Genomic DNA, 17,833 nt, shown 5'->3' with positions numbered 1-17,833 from the left:
TGGACTCATATCCTCTCCTCATAGGCAAAGACCTGCTAGACCGCTTTGAACCCTTAATGGACTTTAAACAGTTAAAAATTTGGGCTCAAGTGCGAGAACCTTTACCTTTTCAATCAGCCAGATCATCTGAGGTAAACTGCCAGGTCACACAGGTCATGGACGACCCCCCAGCCAGCCGCGGGAACTTCGTCTCATACCGAAACTCCAAAAGTTCACTGCTCTGCAATCTGCATCCAGCCAAAGACTCAGAGCCATATGGCCCTCATGTCACACCAGGTATTCAGCTGAATGACATAATGTCAACAAACACCATACTGGCCCTTTGGGCAGACAACTCAGCTATCAGTCTCACACTGTTTAATGCACTCACCGAGATGACACCAGATATTCCATTTGATGCCAAGCTCACCCGATTCCCATTGAACTCTGACCTGTCAACCATGGTGATTGCCAAGGGCATCTGCGCGCTGAACCTGAAATGGAACAGCCGGTGTTTAACCCACTACTTCCTGGTTCTCCAAGACCCTCCACACGACGTCTACATTGGAGCAGACATCCTGGTTCGTCTCAAAGCTCATGTCGACACAATCAATGAAGTGATATGGGCCCCATTGACCTCACAACCCCCTGGGGGCCCTATCAAGCGTGAGAACCTCCAATCAGGCCAGACCATACCAGAGGTCTGCACCATGGTGAGTGAACAAGAGACTGTAATACCTGCTTTCACAAAAGGGGTCACTGTTCGTCTCAACATACGACGTGACCAAACCCTTAACCACACATTGGGTTTCTTCCAGCCTTCAACTGAATGCATCGAACTTGGACTTTCATTAGAAGCCACACCCCTTGTTGAAGTGACATCTCGTGCAGTATACATCCTGTTTAACAACTGCATGGCTACAGACATCAGAATTCCTAGAGCCTTTCGGCTAGGATGGCTAATCAGCCAGAACTTTCATGATTTCGAGCTCACTGTGCCAGTCATAGGTCCCATCCCACCATCACTAATACCAGATGACAGTACGGACAGCACCGTGCTTACATCACCATTCAAGCTCATCGCCATCACCTCTGTCATGCCGGAAGATAAAGAACAGGTGTGCAGGACGGAAATGTCTGAACACCACATCTCAGTATGCACATTCACTGCCAGCCCTGACACAGATCAGGAAACCGCCTTTGAAACTGTCAGCTGCACAAACGACATGTCACCAGAGGAGCCATACCCAGGATTTGAGGCACAAGTTCAGCAAATTTTAAAAGATGCAGATGCCATGCAGGATGAAATGGATCGTCAGAAACTACGCCAACTCCTGTACAAGTACAAAGCATCGTTTGCAAAAGACTCTATAGACTGTGGCCTCACCAATATCCACACGGTGCGTATCCCCACACACCCAAATGCTCCCCCCACCTTTGTCAAGCAATATAAGATCCCCATTGCTTCACACGAGCCAGTACAGGAGATCATCGACTCCATGCTGGAAAAAGGTGTCATCCGTCCCTGCAACAGCACCTATTCATCACCCATCTGGCCTGTCCTCAAACCAAACGGCAAGTGGCGACCAACCATCGACTACAGGAAGCTGAACACACAGGTACCGCTGTCACGATGGCCAATGACCCAGTTAGAGCAAGAAATTCCGAGAATTAGAGGAGCAACCATCTTCTCCACTCTTGATGTGGCTTCGGGATTTTGGACAATACCGGTGCACCCTGAAGATCAACACAAGCTGGCCTTCACCTTTGGCAATAGACAATATACCTTCACGAGGTGCCCGTTTGGTTATGCCAACTCTCCAGCTGAATTCAACATCTTCTTAAACAAAGCATGCCCAGATGCCAGGGTCAGAGGTAACCTCATCTATGTGGATGACATTCTGATGAAAAGCACGAATGCGAACGAGCATCTTAAAGAAATAGACCACGTCTTGCAGCAGCTAACAGCGGCAGGTGCCAAAATTGCTCTCCACAAAGGACAATGGTGCAAAAACAAGGTAAACTATGTAGGCCTACTCATAGGGTCACAAGGCATCGAACCCCAGTCCAACCGTATCCAGGCTATCCAAAACATCAAAGCACCTAACAACATCTCAGAACTGAGAAGCTTTCTGGGCGTGTGCAACTACTCACGGCAGTTCATCGAGAACTACTCAGACATCGCACGGCCCCTGACTTCCCTTCTGAAGAAGGACAGCCCATTCACATGGACAAATTCCCAAGAGGATGCCATGACAGAACTAAAAAAGCATCTGTGCTCAGCACCATGTCTAGCCTACCCTGACCCAAAGAAAGAGTTCTACCTCGAAGCTGGATTCTCAAAACACTGCCTCAGTGCTGGTCTGTACCAGAAACACGACCAGGACAAAAGGGTAGTCGCTTATGCCAGCAAAACTCTCCTTCCACCAGAGATCAAATATACAGACTGTGAAAAAGCACTACTCTGCACAGTGTGGGCTGTACAGCGATTCTCCAACTATATTGGAGCACAGAAGGTGATAATTGAAACCTGCCACCAGCCCGTATCATTTCTCAACAGCCAACGCATCCGTGATGGCATGGTAACCAATGCACGCATAGCCACATGGCTGATGGCTCTCCAAGGACGCAATGTTGAGGCAAGATACGCACAAAACCACAAGTCTGCATTGGGAGATGGACTTGCTGCATGTCAAAACTGCTCTAACGACACACCAACCACCGTGCGAGAATCAGAACAACTGCCGATGCAACAGCCCACCTGCCACAGGTACTTTGAAGACAGCGTCTGCCAGGGCATGCCAACTGCCTACGTCGATGGATGCTCCTACAACCACGAAGGTACGCTAAAGGCAGGAGCAGGTATTCTGTGGGTGGACGACAAACCCTGCACACCCCAGAATTTCAACTTGGGCCCCCAGTCGTCTCAATATGCAGAAGTGGCAGCTATCCTAATCACCCTCCAGACTGCAGCAGCCCACAACATCACAGAACTCCTCATCTGCACAGACTCAAACTATGCCAGATTGAGTTTCACGTGCCATCTCTCTGGGTGGAAAGAGAATGGATACAAAACATCTAACAACAAACCAGTCAAGCACCAGCACCTGTTCCAAGCCTGTGATGCCATCACCACGGAGCACGACATGCTTGTCTACTGGAAGAAGGTAAAAGGTCACTCGAAACAGCCCGGCCAAGATAAAGACCTTAATGACCAAACAGATGCCCTCGCCAAAACTGGCGCGCTACAGGGCAAACCATGGTCGCCCCCAACCGACCCACCCAAACCAACTGTGTTTGCAGTAACTCGTGGCCAACGAACAGCCGCCACAACAGTGCCAGTCACACAGCCACTTACACTGGCCCCACAAATCACCAACAATGACATAGCTGCACTACAAGCCTCTGACACCGCTATACAAGCTATGTTAAACCACCTCTCAGACCCCTCCACCTACCCTATCACAAACTCTGACCTGTCTGCTGCTCCAACCCTCAAACGTCTAAACAATATCAAGCACCTGCTGAGTATACAACAAGACATCCTCTGGTATGTCCCTGATGACTGCACTACACCTAAGCTTGTGGTTCCTCAGGGTCATAGGGGGGTCCTACTGATGTATGCGCATGACACAGCATGTGCCGGACACCACGGCACAAAAGCCACGTATGAAACACTGAAACAGGTGGCATACTGGCCTGGAATGCAGCAGGATGTAGCAGAATACATCAAGGGATGTCTGGTTTGCTGTCAGTTCCAACCGGCTAACCCAAACCACAGAGCACCACTGCAAAAAAAAGGTGTCAACTTCCCATGGTCAGACCTCCAGATAGACTGGGTTGGACCATTACCCAGGTCGACGAGGGGCAACAAATACTTTCTCACGGTCGTCTGCCAATTCACAAAGTGGGTAGAATGCCTTCCAGCACCCAATGACACGGCCCAGACCACAGCATACCTCCTCATGAATCACATTTTCTCCAGGTTTGGACTGCCACTGAAAGTCAACTCAGACAGAGGCACCCATTTCACAGCCGAAATTATGCAGGATGTTTGGAAACTCTTGGGCGTACACGCCCAACTTCACATAAGCCATCATCCCATTTCATCTGGCCAAGTGGAAAGATCCAACCGAACGGTGGTCAGCATGCTGAAAAAGTATGTATCGGCAAACCAAAAAGATTGGGATGTGAAACTCCCCCTTGTGCTTATGGCCATCAGGTCGACCCCGAATGAATCCACAGGTGTGTCTCCCTTCGAATTGATGACCGGGCAGCAGATGACACTACCATTGCACCTGCTGTACCAGCCAGGAGACTCAAATCTCATCACAACATACACCACTCACCAATATCTGGATGAACTCCACCGGCATTTGGGAACGACCTTCGCTTTCGCCCAGCAACACCTCCAGAAGAGCGCTGAGGGCCAGAAGGCCTACTATGACCGGAAGTCATCACAGAAGGAGCTGGACATTGGTGACAAAGTCTGGTACTACAGTTTCGCCCAGCCAGTTCAGACAGCTCACCGTCGGCTGTCAAAGAAATTTCTGCCACACTGGACAGGACCTCATGAGATCGTGGACAAACTCTCCCCCGTTGCATACCGGATCAAGATGGGCAGAAATCAGAAGGAACCAATTTTCAGATGGGTCCACCGTAACCAAATAAAGAGACACTCAACGCTGTGGCATGACAGTAGAGGGGGGACTAGTACCAACTAGACCAAACCGCCTCTCTACTGCCTCACCACTAAACAAACAGCCTCACTAAAGACATTCATTATCTCTGCCCCAGCAAACCTTTCCTTCGGGACAACACTGACGGCATCTGTGGGCTGCGGCCCATCAAGATTGACTCTCGTTGTCCTGCTTCAGCTAAACCACGAGCCGAGGTCACTAACACCCAAGCAGAAATCGTAGGTGACCGATGGCTGGTCAACACCCCAGCCAGCACAGCCATTTTGACCTACGACCAACACGACACAGCCACCCGCATCAGTCTACCAAACCAGACGATGTGGATTCAAGTTCCAAAGGATGCGATTCTTCACATCGATGAACTCGCACTCTATCACCTTCCCAGTGAGGAGTACCACACCGAACTGGAAATTTCAACTTTCTTCAGGGACCACAACTTCACTTTAGACCCTGAACTGGAGATGAGGATTGCAGAAGGGGGGACCCAACTAATTGATGTCACGCCCATCGACACTGCCCTCCAGGCACTTGCTGGGATGCCAGCTATGCACAGCCTCCCTGTTGTCCGAACCTGGACCGCCGCTGACACGGTACTGTGCCTCTCCACAGGAGTAGGATATGCCCTTACTCTTGGCCTCGCTTTCATCCTGTACCGAAGAGTCAGCGGGATGCAGGAAACAGTGAACAAGTGCACAGCTGCCCTCCCTCGAGCCTTCAAGCGGAACCGTGGGAAGCAAGACACACAAGCCGAGCAAGAGCCCAACCTCATCGAAATCACCCCTCTGCAGGCACACAGAAGCACTGCAGAAAATTAAGATACACCTGCCATCCAGACCAAATGACCTGTCCAACCATCGCCTATTGAACCATCGCCCACCAAAGTCTCTCAAGACCCTGGTGGCCATGAAGGGGGGATATGTAGCAAATGGCTCGGAGTCAGATTGGGGGCCATTTGGCATCTGGATTTCAACAGCCCTAAAATTGTGATAATTAGATAACCCTGTCTCCTCTATCACCTATCAAGGCTGTAAAGTGGGCGACAATTAAAACAAATGCCGTCTTCAAAGGAAGTTCAAAGGAATTCCACCAGAGTCCACAGTCGCCAGAGACACAGCAGGGGGGGCACGGACTATATGTCTCTGATGAAACCACATTCAAAGATCACAATGAGCTGTTTAAATGTGTATATATTTTATATCCCTTTACTGCATGATCGTGTATGTGTGATGTAACTGTGTGTTAACACTCTAGTTAGATTTTGTTCACTGTAGCATGGTTCATATCTTAGGTATGAAATTATTATTCAACGTGATCTTAAACCCACGTCTTGTCTAGTATCAAATTAATCCACTCTTTATTTCCTAATCATTTCTATGTATCATATTACCATAAGCCGCATCAATGTCATTTAATATCGATTTGAAGAGTTATGGAAACAAACTTTTATCATTTGGCATTTACGCAAATGTGATGTCTGAAAGAACAAAGGCTTGTTTCCCGCGCGATCGAACACTTCGCACATTGGTCATTTCACCTAAAATGGGCTGGGCGCGTGAAAGGTCAAAACGGCCTATCGTCCAAGCTCAGTTGCTCAGTTGCTCAGTTGCTCAGTTGCTCAATCGCTCAATCACCCAGGAGCGCTCAGTCGCTCTGTTACTCAGGTAACCCGTCAGCGCAGTTTGGAAACTCGCTAAGACTCACCCAGAGTCCCTCGGATTCATCATCTTTTCTCTGAGCCCTGTCCTACTCTTCAGGACAGTAATTTCCTGGCTTGCACTTTGCACTTCGAGTTCGGACAATTTACGCGGAACACTCCGCCATACGGAACAACCAAACGGACTTACGAGCACACCTGGATTATCTCTCTCTCTCTGCTCGCACCCGCGCGCACCAGACACGTCGTACTACATCATAAAGAGCCAAATGCAAGTATTAACCTTGTTCTACTCGCTGATGTTTAAGCTTTACCCCTTATGAAAATTAAGGCGATCCTTAGAGATTTTCCGATGGTTTGTGCAGATGTTAAGCAATAGTGTTTTTGCCAATCTTTTACTCTCTCTCTAGCTTTTCAGTCTTTTCTTTCTCATCTATGTTTTATGTTATTGTATATGTGTATGTTTAGTTAGTCGTTGTGTGTACTTCGTTTTGTAGTTAATAAACCGGTTTTGCATTTTCACAATTGAATTGTTTCTGTGTTCAATGCTCACGAAATTAAAGTCACTATTTCTGCCTTTTGATCCAGCTACACGCTGCGAGTAGCACTGTATATCAGTAAGAAGGTTAATTTTAAAGGCCATGAAATTAACATTTCTTAGACGTTAATATACGATTATGGATATATGTCTTCGGTGGACGAACATATTAATTAATTGTTATTATTAATTCTGCTACGCCAGGTAAAACCTGATAAACTTGTATAATTAATTACAGTTAGTTATACATAATAATCCCTTTTGAGCTAAAATCTAAGATTCCCTTGGGAATCCCCGTAGTATTACAGTCGGAGGTTTATATTGTTTCAAATAACTTTATTCCCCTCCTCCCGCTGAATCGCTACAACCAGATACATACTTATAGTGTAGGTATAATGTAACTAACAAGAAACACTACTGTACTTACAAATGAATGTACAATATAAGTATTTAGTACATACAGGCAAGTGTGGGTTAATGACTTATACACTACTGTACTTACAAGTTGTATGTACTTGGTAGTTGTGTGGTACATGCAGGTACGTAAGTTAATGGAAGGCACTTATATTGTACATATATGATAACTAATAACAAACACTACTTTTGTGCCATTTTTGTACTGAATAATTTGTCCTTCATTGTACCCTTTAAACCCAAGCATTGAATACCGTACGCATTAACTACTGGGTACATTCACTAGTAGGTCCATAGTAACTGCATGGAAACAGGACTGTAAAATAAAGTGCTGCATTTTGTATAGTTATTACATAGGACCTAGCACCTAAGATATAGCATAGTATAAATATGCCACTGTGAGTTATATTTACTAGTAAGACCATAACTGTCACGGTAGGAAATCCACTGTTTCCTCCGTGTCATGTGTGTGTGTGTTTGTTTGTTCACTCACCCTCTGCCATGTGCTCGTTAGAGCAATCCCCTTCACCTGTGTGTTGATTGTCTCGCTCCAGCTGTTCATCATTACATCACCTCCATAAATACTCACCTGAATTTCTGTTCCCTGACAGATTCTCACTTTGTGTTCGGCTCCGTGTTGTTTGGTTGTCTCGTGTCGTTTGGATTACAGTTTCAGTTGGATGTGTATTGTCGTCGTCTTCGTGTGGATGTTCCCGTGTTCAGCCTGGATTTCACCACTGCTCACCACTCCACCAACGTCGCACTCAAACACCAACTTCCACCGTAGTCTTCGCCACCATTGCAAACAACAACAACACTGGACTATTTACTTCCGCATTGACCCTCAATACTCTCTCTGTGTTTGTTATTAATAAACATTGTGTTATTTATCTCCTGCATTTGCTTCCGCTCATTACGTGTCATTACAGAAGAATCTGGCCAACATGGAAGCAGCGGGAGAACAACCCATATCCTCGTTGGAAGAGTTTCTCCAGCGATCATTGGCTAGGATGGATCATCAGGACAAAGCCATTGACGATATGCGGAAGGCCGTCCTTGCAATGGTGGCAAAAGTGTCCGAGCTCTCCCAGCGATCTCCACACACCACGCTACCCACTGCGCCACCCACGCCGCCCGCATCATCTTCACCTCCAGGGGGTAGTTCTTTTCCAGAACCCCGGTTACCCATCCCAGAAAAATACTCCGGTGAGCCCAAGTACTGGCGTACATTTCTCTCTCATTCCTCTCTCCACTTTGCCCAACAGCCCCGGTCATTTTTCCTCGAGGAAACTAAGGTCGCGTTCACGCTCTCACTCCTGACCGGCAAGGCTGCCCTCTGGGGGACGGCGGTGTGGGAGAACAAGGACATCTGCTGCTCCTCGTTCACCCTGCTATCCCAGGAGATGAAGAGGTTCTTCGATCGCTCCGTCGCCGGGAAGGAAGCCGCCCGTCTCCTCACGGAGCTTCGACAGGGGGAGCGGTCGGTTTCGGACTTTTCCATCGAGTTCCGGACCCTGGCGGCGGAGTGCAGGTGGAACGAGGAGGCGCAGTGGGATCATTTCCTGCATGGGTTGGCGGATCGGATCCAGCGAGAGATCGTCACGGCGGAGCTACCCCCGACGCTCAACGGGCTGGTGGATTTGGCGATCCGGGTCGACGCTCGACTATCCATTGCCGCCCGTAGGAAGTCATCCGCCACATCCCGGCCACGTACCGGGGTTTCCCATCTGCCCAGCGAAATCTCCGCCGGCGGTCTCTCAGATCCGGAGCCCATGCAGGTGGGTCGAGCTCGGTTACCCCGGGAGGAGAGGAATCGGCGGAGATCCCTGAGATTGTGTCTGTACTGCGGTGAGCCGGGTCATCAGTGTCAGCAATGCCCGGTAAAAGACCAAGCCCGGTAGTAAGACTGAGGCTACTATCGGGTGGGATCTCTGCCAGCAAGACCTCGACAACATCCACTCTCCTTCCGGTGAGGCTACGGTGGTCCACCAAGTCTCACACTGGTCACGCACTTCTGGATTCGGGGGCGGAGGGCAACTTCATCGACAGCTCACTGGCACGTAAGCTTCAGATACCGGTTATTCCTCTCACCCACCAGATTGCGCCCTTCGCCCTCAACGGACAACAACTTCCCACTATCAAGCACACCACCACACCCATCACACTCATCACTTCTGGAAATCACACAGAGACAATTTCTTTTTTTATCACTGACACTGCTCTCTCCCCCATTGTTCTCGGACATCCTTGGCTCCATTCCCATAACCCCACTGTTGACTGGAAACTGGGTTCTGTTACCAGCTGGAGCGAGGAGTGTCATAAGTCCTGTCTTGTCTCTGCCTGTTTAACTGTTTCTGAGTCTGTGTTTCAGGGGGAAGCAGTGGATTTGTCTAACGTGCCCACGGAGTACCACGACCTGAAGGCGGTGTTCAGTAAGTCTCGGGCTGATTCTCTTCCTCCGCATCGTCCCTATGACTGTGCGATAGAATTATTGCCAGGTACGTTTCCACCTAAGGGCAAGTTATACTCTCTGTCAGTTCCTGAGATGGAGGCCATGGAGAAATATATTTCTGATTCTCTGGCAACGGGGTTCATTCGTCCTTCCTCTTCTCCAGCGGGGGCGGGGTTCTTTTTTGTGGGTAAGAAGGACGGGTCCTTGCGACCTTGTATTGACTACCGAGGGTTGAACAACATTACGGTAAAGAATACCTATCCTTTGCCGTTAATGTCTTCTGCCTTCGAGAGGTTGCAAGGAGCGTCCGTCTTCACTAAATTGGACTTACGTAATGCATATCATTTGGTCCGTATTAGGAAGGGGGATGAATGGAAGACTGCTTTTAACACCCCTCGTGGCCATTTTGAGTACTGCGTGATGCCTTTCGGGCTCACAAACTCGTCAGCGGTCTTCCAAGCACTCGTTAATGATGTGTTGTGAGACATGATCGATCAGTTTATATATGTTTACCTGGATGACATACTGATCTTTTCCTCGTCTCTCCAGGAACATTTGCAAGACGTACGACGAGTGCTTCTGCGGTTGCTAGAGAATGGGCTTTTTGTCAAGGTGGAAAAATGCGTTTTTCATGCACAGTCTGTTTCTTTTCTAGGACACATCATTTCGACTGAGGGTGTGCGCATGGATCCTGAGAAGGTTAAGGCTGTGGTGGATTGGCCATCCCCAGAGTCTCGCAAGGCCCTGCAGAGATTTCTGGGGTTCGCCAATTTTTACCGGCGCTTCATTCGCAATTTCAGCCATCTAGCCGCACCTCTGACCGCCTTGACTTCCCCTAGTTTGACGTTCAGGTGGTCGGACGCAGCCGAGGCTGCGTTTGCCAAACTGAAAAGCTGCTTTGTTTCAGCTCCCATTCTTGTCACCCCTGATCGCTCACGTCAATTCATAGTGGAGGTCGATGCGTCAGAGGTGGGGGTAGGAGCAGTGCTTTCCCAGCGCGCATCCTCAGACGAAAGGGTTCATCCTTGCACGTATTTTTCTCACCGTTTATCTCCTGCGGAAGTTAATTATGACATTGGCAATCGAGAGTTGTTGGCTGTCAAGCTAGCACTGGAGGAATGGCGTCACTGGCTTGAGGGGTCGGGTGTACCTTTCATTGTTTGGACGGACCATAAGAATCTTGAGTACATTAGAACCGCCAAAAGACTTAACTCCAGGCAGGCTCGGTGGGCACTTTTTTCGGACGTTTCGATTTTACATTATCTTACCGGCCGGGTTCCAAAAACATCAAACCCGATGCTTTATCCCGTCTTTTTGAGCGTTCCGATCGCACTGCTACTCCCGAGCCCATTTTACCGGAGACCATCATTATCTCCGCGCTCAGATGGGAGGTCGAATCGAAGGTTTTGTCAGCCTTAGAAGGGGTAACGCCCCCGGCTCGGTGCCCACCGAATCGTTTCTTTGTGCCGGAGAGGTTATGGTCTGACGTCCTCCAGTGGGGTCATTCTTCCAGTGTTGCTTGTCACCCAGGGGTTAGTAGAACTAGGTTCCTAGTCAAGCAACGATTTTGGTGGCCTAGTATGGCTCGTGACGTCCACGACTTTGTCTTGGCTTGTTCGGTTTGTGCCACTGGTAAGACTTCCAATCGACCTCCTGATGGGTTACTCTTACCGTTGTCTGTCCCTTCGAGACCCTGGTCCCATATAGCGCTAGATTTCATTACCGCCCTCCCACCCTCTAAGGGTAATACGGTGATTTTAACCGTAGTGGACCGGTTCTCGAAGGCGACTCATTTCATTCCCTTGCCCAAATTACCATCAGCCAAGGAAACAGCGGTAGCTGTCATTGACCACGTCTTCCGGATACATGGCCTCCCGACAGACGTGGTCTCTTACAGGGGTCCCCAATTTGTGTCCAAATTTTGGCGAGAATTTTGTAAACTGCTAGGAGCGACTGTTAGTCTTTCATCCGGGTTCCATCCCCAGAGCAATGGTCAAACCGAACGAGCCAACCAGGATGTCGAAAGGGTGTTACGATGTTTGGTTTCCAAGAATCCTTCGTCCTGGTGTCAGCAGCTCTCAATTGTGGAGTACGCACACAATTCTCTGCCAGTGTCATCTACGGGCATGTCTCCATTTAAGTGTAGTTTAGGGTACCAACCACCTAATTTTGTCAGTACGGAATCCGAGGTGTCGGTCCCCTCCGCACACGCACTAGTCCAGAGGTGTCACCGTACTTGGACCAGAGCTCATAGAGCTTTGCTCCAGGCAAGGTCGCGCACCAAGGCCAAGGCCGATCGCCACCGGTCAAAGCCTCCCCGTTACGTCGTCGGTCAAAGAGTGTGGCTTTCAACCCAGAATATTCCGATGCGTTCCGTTTCGAAAAAGCTTGCTCCCAATTTTATTGGCCCGTTTTCTGTTACCAAAATCATTAATCCGGTAACAGTGCGTCTGAGCCTTCCACCGGCGTACAGGAGGGTTCATCCCGTCTTTCATGTTTCCAAAATTAAACCGGTGATTTCATCCCGTCTTAATCCGCCTGCCCCGGTTCCCCCCCGCCTCGTATTGTTAATGGGGAGACCACTTATTCGGTTAACCGTATTCTGGACTCTAGACGGAGGGGACGCGGATTTCAGTATTTGGTGGATTGGGAAGGTTACGGTCCGGAGGAGAGAAGGTGGGTTCCTGCTCGAGACATACTGGATCACCGCCTTATTGATGAATTCAATCTACAGGTAAAGCAGGCTGGGAATGTCAAGGGGCGTTCCTAGGGTAGGGGGTACTGTCACGGTAGGAAATCCACTGTTTCCTCCGTGTCATGTGTGTGTGTGTGTGTGTGTTTGTTTGTTCATTCACCCTCTGCCATGTGCTCGTTAGAGCGATCCCCTTCACCTGTGTGTTGATTGTCTCGCTCCAGCTGTTCATCATTACATTACCTCCATAAATACTCACCTGACTTTCTGTTCCCTGCCAGATTCTCACTTTGTGTTCGGCTCCATGTTGTTTGGTTGTCTCGTGTCGTTTGGATTACAGTTTCAGTTGGATGTGTATTGTCGTCGTCTTCGTGTGGATGTTCCCGTGTTCAGCCTGGATTTCACCACTGCTCACCACTCCACCAACGTCGCACTCAAACACCAACTTCCACCGTAGTCTTCGCCACCATTGCAAACAACAACAACACTGGACTATTTACTTCCGCATTGACCCTCAATACTCTCTCTGTGTTTGTTATTAATAAACATTGTGTTATTTATCTCCTGCATTTGCTTCCGCTCATTACGTGTCATTACAGAAGAATCTGGCCAACATGGAAGCAGCGGGAGAACAACCCATATCCTCGTTGGAAGAGTTTCTCCAGCGATCATTGGCTAGGATGGATCATCAGGACAAAGCCATTGACGATATGCGGAAGGCCGTCCTTGCAATGGTGGCAAAAGTGTCCGAGCTCTCCCAGCGATCTCCACACACCACGCTACCCACTGCGCCACCCACGCCGCCCGCATCATCTTCACCTCCAGGGGGTAGTTCTTTTCCAGAACCCCGGTTACCCATCCCAGAAAAATACTCCGGTGAGCCCAAGTACTGGCGTACATTTCTCTCTCATTCCTCTCTCCACTTTGCCCAACAGCCCCGGTCATTTTTCCTCGAGGAAACTAAGGTCGCGTTCACGCTCTCACTCCTGACCGGCAAGGCTGCCCTCTGGGGGACGGCGGTGTGGGAGAACAAGGACATCTGCTGCTCCTCGTTCACCCTGCTATCCCAGGAGATGAAGAGGTTCTTCGATCGCTCCGTCGCCGGGAAGGAAGCCGCCCGTCTCCTCACGGAGCTTCGACAGGGGGAGCGGTCGGTTTCGGACTTTTCCATCGAGTTCCGGACCCTGGCGGCGGAGTGCAGGTGGAACGAGGAGGCGCAGTGGGATCATTTCCTGCATGGGTTGGCGGATCGGATCCAGCGAGAGATCGTCACGGCGGAGCTACCCCCGACGCTCAACGGGCTGGTGGATTTGGCGATCCGGGTCGACGCTCGACTATCCATTGCCGCCCGTAGGAAGTCATCCGCCACATCCCGGCCACGTACCGGGGTTTCCCATCTGCCCAGCGAAATCTCCGCCGGCGGTCTCTCAGATCCGGAGCCCATGCAGGTGGGTCGAGCTCGGTTACCCCGGGAGGAGAGGAATCGGCGGAGATCCCTGAGATTGTGTCTGTACTGCGGTGAGCCGGGTCATCAGTGTCAGCAATGCCCGGTAAAAGACCAAGCCCGGTAGTAAGACTGAGGCTACTATCGGGTGGGATCTCTGCCAGCAAGACCTCGACAACATCCACTCTCCTTCCGGTGAGGCTACGGTGGTCCACCAAGTCTCACACTGGTCACGCACTTCTGGATTCGGGGGCGGAGGGCAACTTCATCGACAGCTCACTGGCACGTAAGCTTCAGATACCGGTTATTCCTCTCACCCACCAGATTGCGCCCTTCGCCCTCAACGGACAACAACTTCCCACTATCAAGCACACCACCACACCCATCACACTCATCACTTCTGGAAATCACACAGAGACAATTTCTTTTTTTATCACTGACACTGCTCTCTCCCCCATTGTTCTCGGACATCCTTGGCTCCATTCCCATAACCCCACTGTTGACTGGAAACTGGGTTCTGTTACCAGCTGGAGCGAGGAGTGTCATAAGTCCTGTCTTGTCTCTGCCTGTTTAACTGTTTCTGAGTCTGTGTTTCAGGGGGAAGCAGTGGATTTGTCTAACGTGCCCACGGAGTACCACGACCTGAAGGCGGTGTTCAGTAAGTCTCGGGCTGATTCTCTTCCTCCGCATCGTCCCTATGACTGTGCGATAGAATTATTGCCAGGTACGTTTCCACCTAAGGGCAAGTTATACTCTCTGTCAGTTCCTGAGATGGAGGCCATGGAGAAATATATTTCTGATTCTCTGGCAACGGGGTTCATTCGTCCTTCCTCTTCTCCAGCGGGGGCGGGGTTCTTTTTTGTGGGTAAGAAGGACGGGTCCTTGCGACCTTGTATTGACTACCGAGGGTTGAACAACATTACGGTAAAGAATACCTATCCTTTGCCGTTAATGTCTTCTGCCTTCGAGAGGTTGCAAGGAGCGTCCGTCTTCACTAAATTGGACTTACGTAATGCATATCATTTGGTCCGTATTAGGAAGGGGGATGAATGGAAGACTGCTTTTAACACCCCTCGTGGCCATTTTGAGTACTGCGTGATGCCTTTCGGGCTCACAAACTCGTCAGCGGTCTTCCAAGCACTCGTTAATGATGTGTTGTGAGACATGATCGATCAGTTTATATATGTTTACCTGGATGACATACTGATCTTTTCCTCGTCTCTCCAGGAACATTTGCAAGACGTACGACGAGTGCTTCTGCGGTTGCTAGAGAATGGGCTTTTTGTCAAGGTGGAAAAATGCGTTTTTCATGCACAGTCTGTTTCTTTTCTAGGACACATCATTTCGACTGAGGGTGTGCGCATGGATCCTGAGAAGGTTAAGGCTGTGGTGGATTGGCCATCCCCAGAGTCTCGCAAGGCCCTGCAGAGATTTCTGGGGTTCGCCAATTTTTACCGGCGCTTCATTCGCAATTTCAGCCATCTAGCCGCACCTCTGACCGCCTTGACTTCCCCTAGTTTGACGTTCAGGTGGTCGGACGCAGCCGAGGCTGCGTTTGCCAAACTGAAAAGCTGCTTTGTTTCAGCTCCCATTCTTGTCACCCCTGATCGCTCACGTCAATTCATAGTGGAGGTCGATGCGTCAGAGGTGGGGGTAGGAGCAGTGCTTTCCCAGCGCGCATCCTCAGACGAAAGGGTTCATCCTTGCACGTATTTTTCTCACCGTTTATCTCCTGCGGAAGTTAATTATGACATTGGCAATCGAGAGTTGTTGGCTGTCAAGCTAGCACTGGAGGAATGGCGTCACTGGCTTGAGGGGTCGGGTGTACCTTTCATTGTTTGGACGGACCATAAGAATCTTGAGTACATTAGAACCGCCAAAAGACTTAACTCCAGGCAGGCTCGGTGGGCACTTTTTTCGGACGTTTCGATTTTACATTATCTTACCGGCCGGGTTCCAAAAACATCAAACCCGATGCTTTATCCCGTCTTTTTGAGCGTTCCGATCGCACTGCTACTCCCGAGCCCATTTTACCGGAGACCATCATTATCTCCGCGCTCAGATGGGAGGTCGAATCGAAGGTTTTGTCAGCCTTAGAAGGGGTAACGCCCCCGGCTCGGTGCCCACCGAATCGTTTCTTTGTGCCGGAGAGGTTATGGTCTGACGTCCTCCAGTGGGGTCATTCTTCCAGTGTTGCTTGTCACCCAGGGGTTAGTAGAACTAGGTTCCTAGTCAAGCAACGATTTTGGTGGCCTAGTATGGCTCGTGACGTCCACGACTTTGTCTTGGCTTGTTCGGTTTGTGCCACTGGTAAGACTTCCAATCGACCTCCTGATGGGTTACTCTTACCGTTGTCTGTCCCTTCGAGACCCTGGTCCCATATAGCGCTAGATTTCATTACCGCCCTCCCACCCTCTAAGGGTAATACGGTGATTTTAACCGTAGTGGACCGGTTCTCGAAGGCGACTCATTTCATTCCCTTGCCCAAATTACCATCAGCCAAGGAAACAGCGGTAGCTGTCATTGACCACGTCTTCCGGATACATGGCCTCCCGACAGACGTGGTCTCTTACAGGGGTCCCCAATTTGTGTCCAAATTTTGGCGAGAATTTTGTAAACTGCTAGGAGCGACTGTTAGTCTTTCATCCGGGTTCCATCCCCAGAGCAATGGTCAAACCGAACGAGCCAACCAGGATGTCGAAAGGGTGTTACGATGTTTGGTTTCCAAGAATCCTTCGTCCTGGTGTCAGCAGCTCTCAATTGTGGAGTACGCACACAATTCTCTGCCAGTGTCATCTACGGGCATGTCTCCATTTAAGTGTAGTTTAGGGTACCAACCACCTAATTTTGTCAGTACGGAATCCGAGGTGTCGGTCCCCTCCGCACACGCACTAGTCCAGAGGTGTCACCGTACTTGGACCAGAGCTCATAGAGCTTTGCTCCAGGCAAGGTCGCGCACCAAGGCCAAGGCCGATCGCCACCGGTCAAAGCCTCCCCGTTACGTCGTCGGTCAAAGAGTGTGGCTTTCAACCCAGAATATTCCGATGCGTTCCGTTTCGAAAAAGCTTGCTCCCAATTTTATTGGCCCGTTTTCTGTTACCAAAATCATTAATCCGGTAACAGTGCGTCTGAGCCTTCCACCGGCGTACAGGAGGGTTCATCCCGTCTTTCATGTTTCCAAAATTAAACCGGTGATTTCATCCCGTCTTAATCCGCCTGCCCCGGTTCCCCCCCGCCTCGTATTGTTAATGGGGAGACCACTTATTCGGTTAACCGTATTCTGGACTCTAGACGGAGGGGACGCGGATTTCAGTATTTGGTGGATTGGGAAGGTTACGGTCCGGAGGAGAGAAGGTGGGTTCCTGCTCGAGACATACTGGATCACCGCCTTATTGATGAATTCAATCTACAGGTAAAGCAGGCTGGGAATGTCAAGGGGCGTTCCTAGGGTAGGGGGTACTGTCACGGTAGGAAATCCACTGTTTCCTCCGTGTCATGTGTGTGTGTGTGTGTGTGTTTGTTTGTTCATTCACCCTCTGCCATGTGCTCGTTAGAGCGATCCCCTTCACCTGTGTGTTGATTGTCTCGCTCCAGCTGTTCATCATTACATTACCTCCATAAATACTCACCTGACTTTCTGTTCCCTGCCAGATTCTCACTTTGTGTTCGGCTCCATGTTGTTTGGTTGTCTCGTGTCGTTTGGATTACAGTTTCAGTTGGATGTGTATTGTCGTCGTCTTCGTGTGGATGTTCCCGTGTTCAGCCTGGATTTCACCACTGCTCACCACTCCACCAACGTCGCACTCAAACACCAACTTCCACCGTAGTCTTCGCCACCATTGCAAACAACAACAACACTGGACTATTTACTTCCGCATTGACCCTCAATACTCTCTCTGTGTTTGTTATTAATAAACATTGTGTTATTTATCTCCTGCATTTGCTTCCGCTCATTACGTG

Source organism: Paramisgurnus dabryanus, chromosome 11, assembly GCF_030506205.2.
Source record: "Paramisgurnus dabryanus chromosome 11, PD_genome_1.1, whole genome shotgun sequence".
In the NCBI taxonomy this organism is placed as follows: domain Eukaryota; kingdom Metazoa; phylum Chordata; class Actinopteri; order Cypriniformes; family Cobitidae; genus Paramisgurnus; species Paramisgurnus dabryanus.
This window is presented reverse-complemented; position numbering follows the sequence as displayed.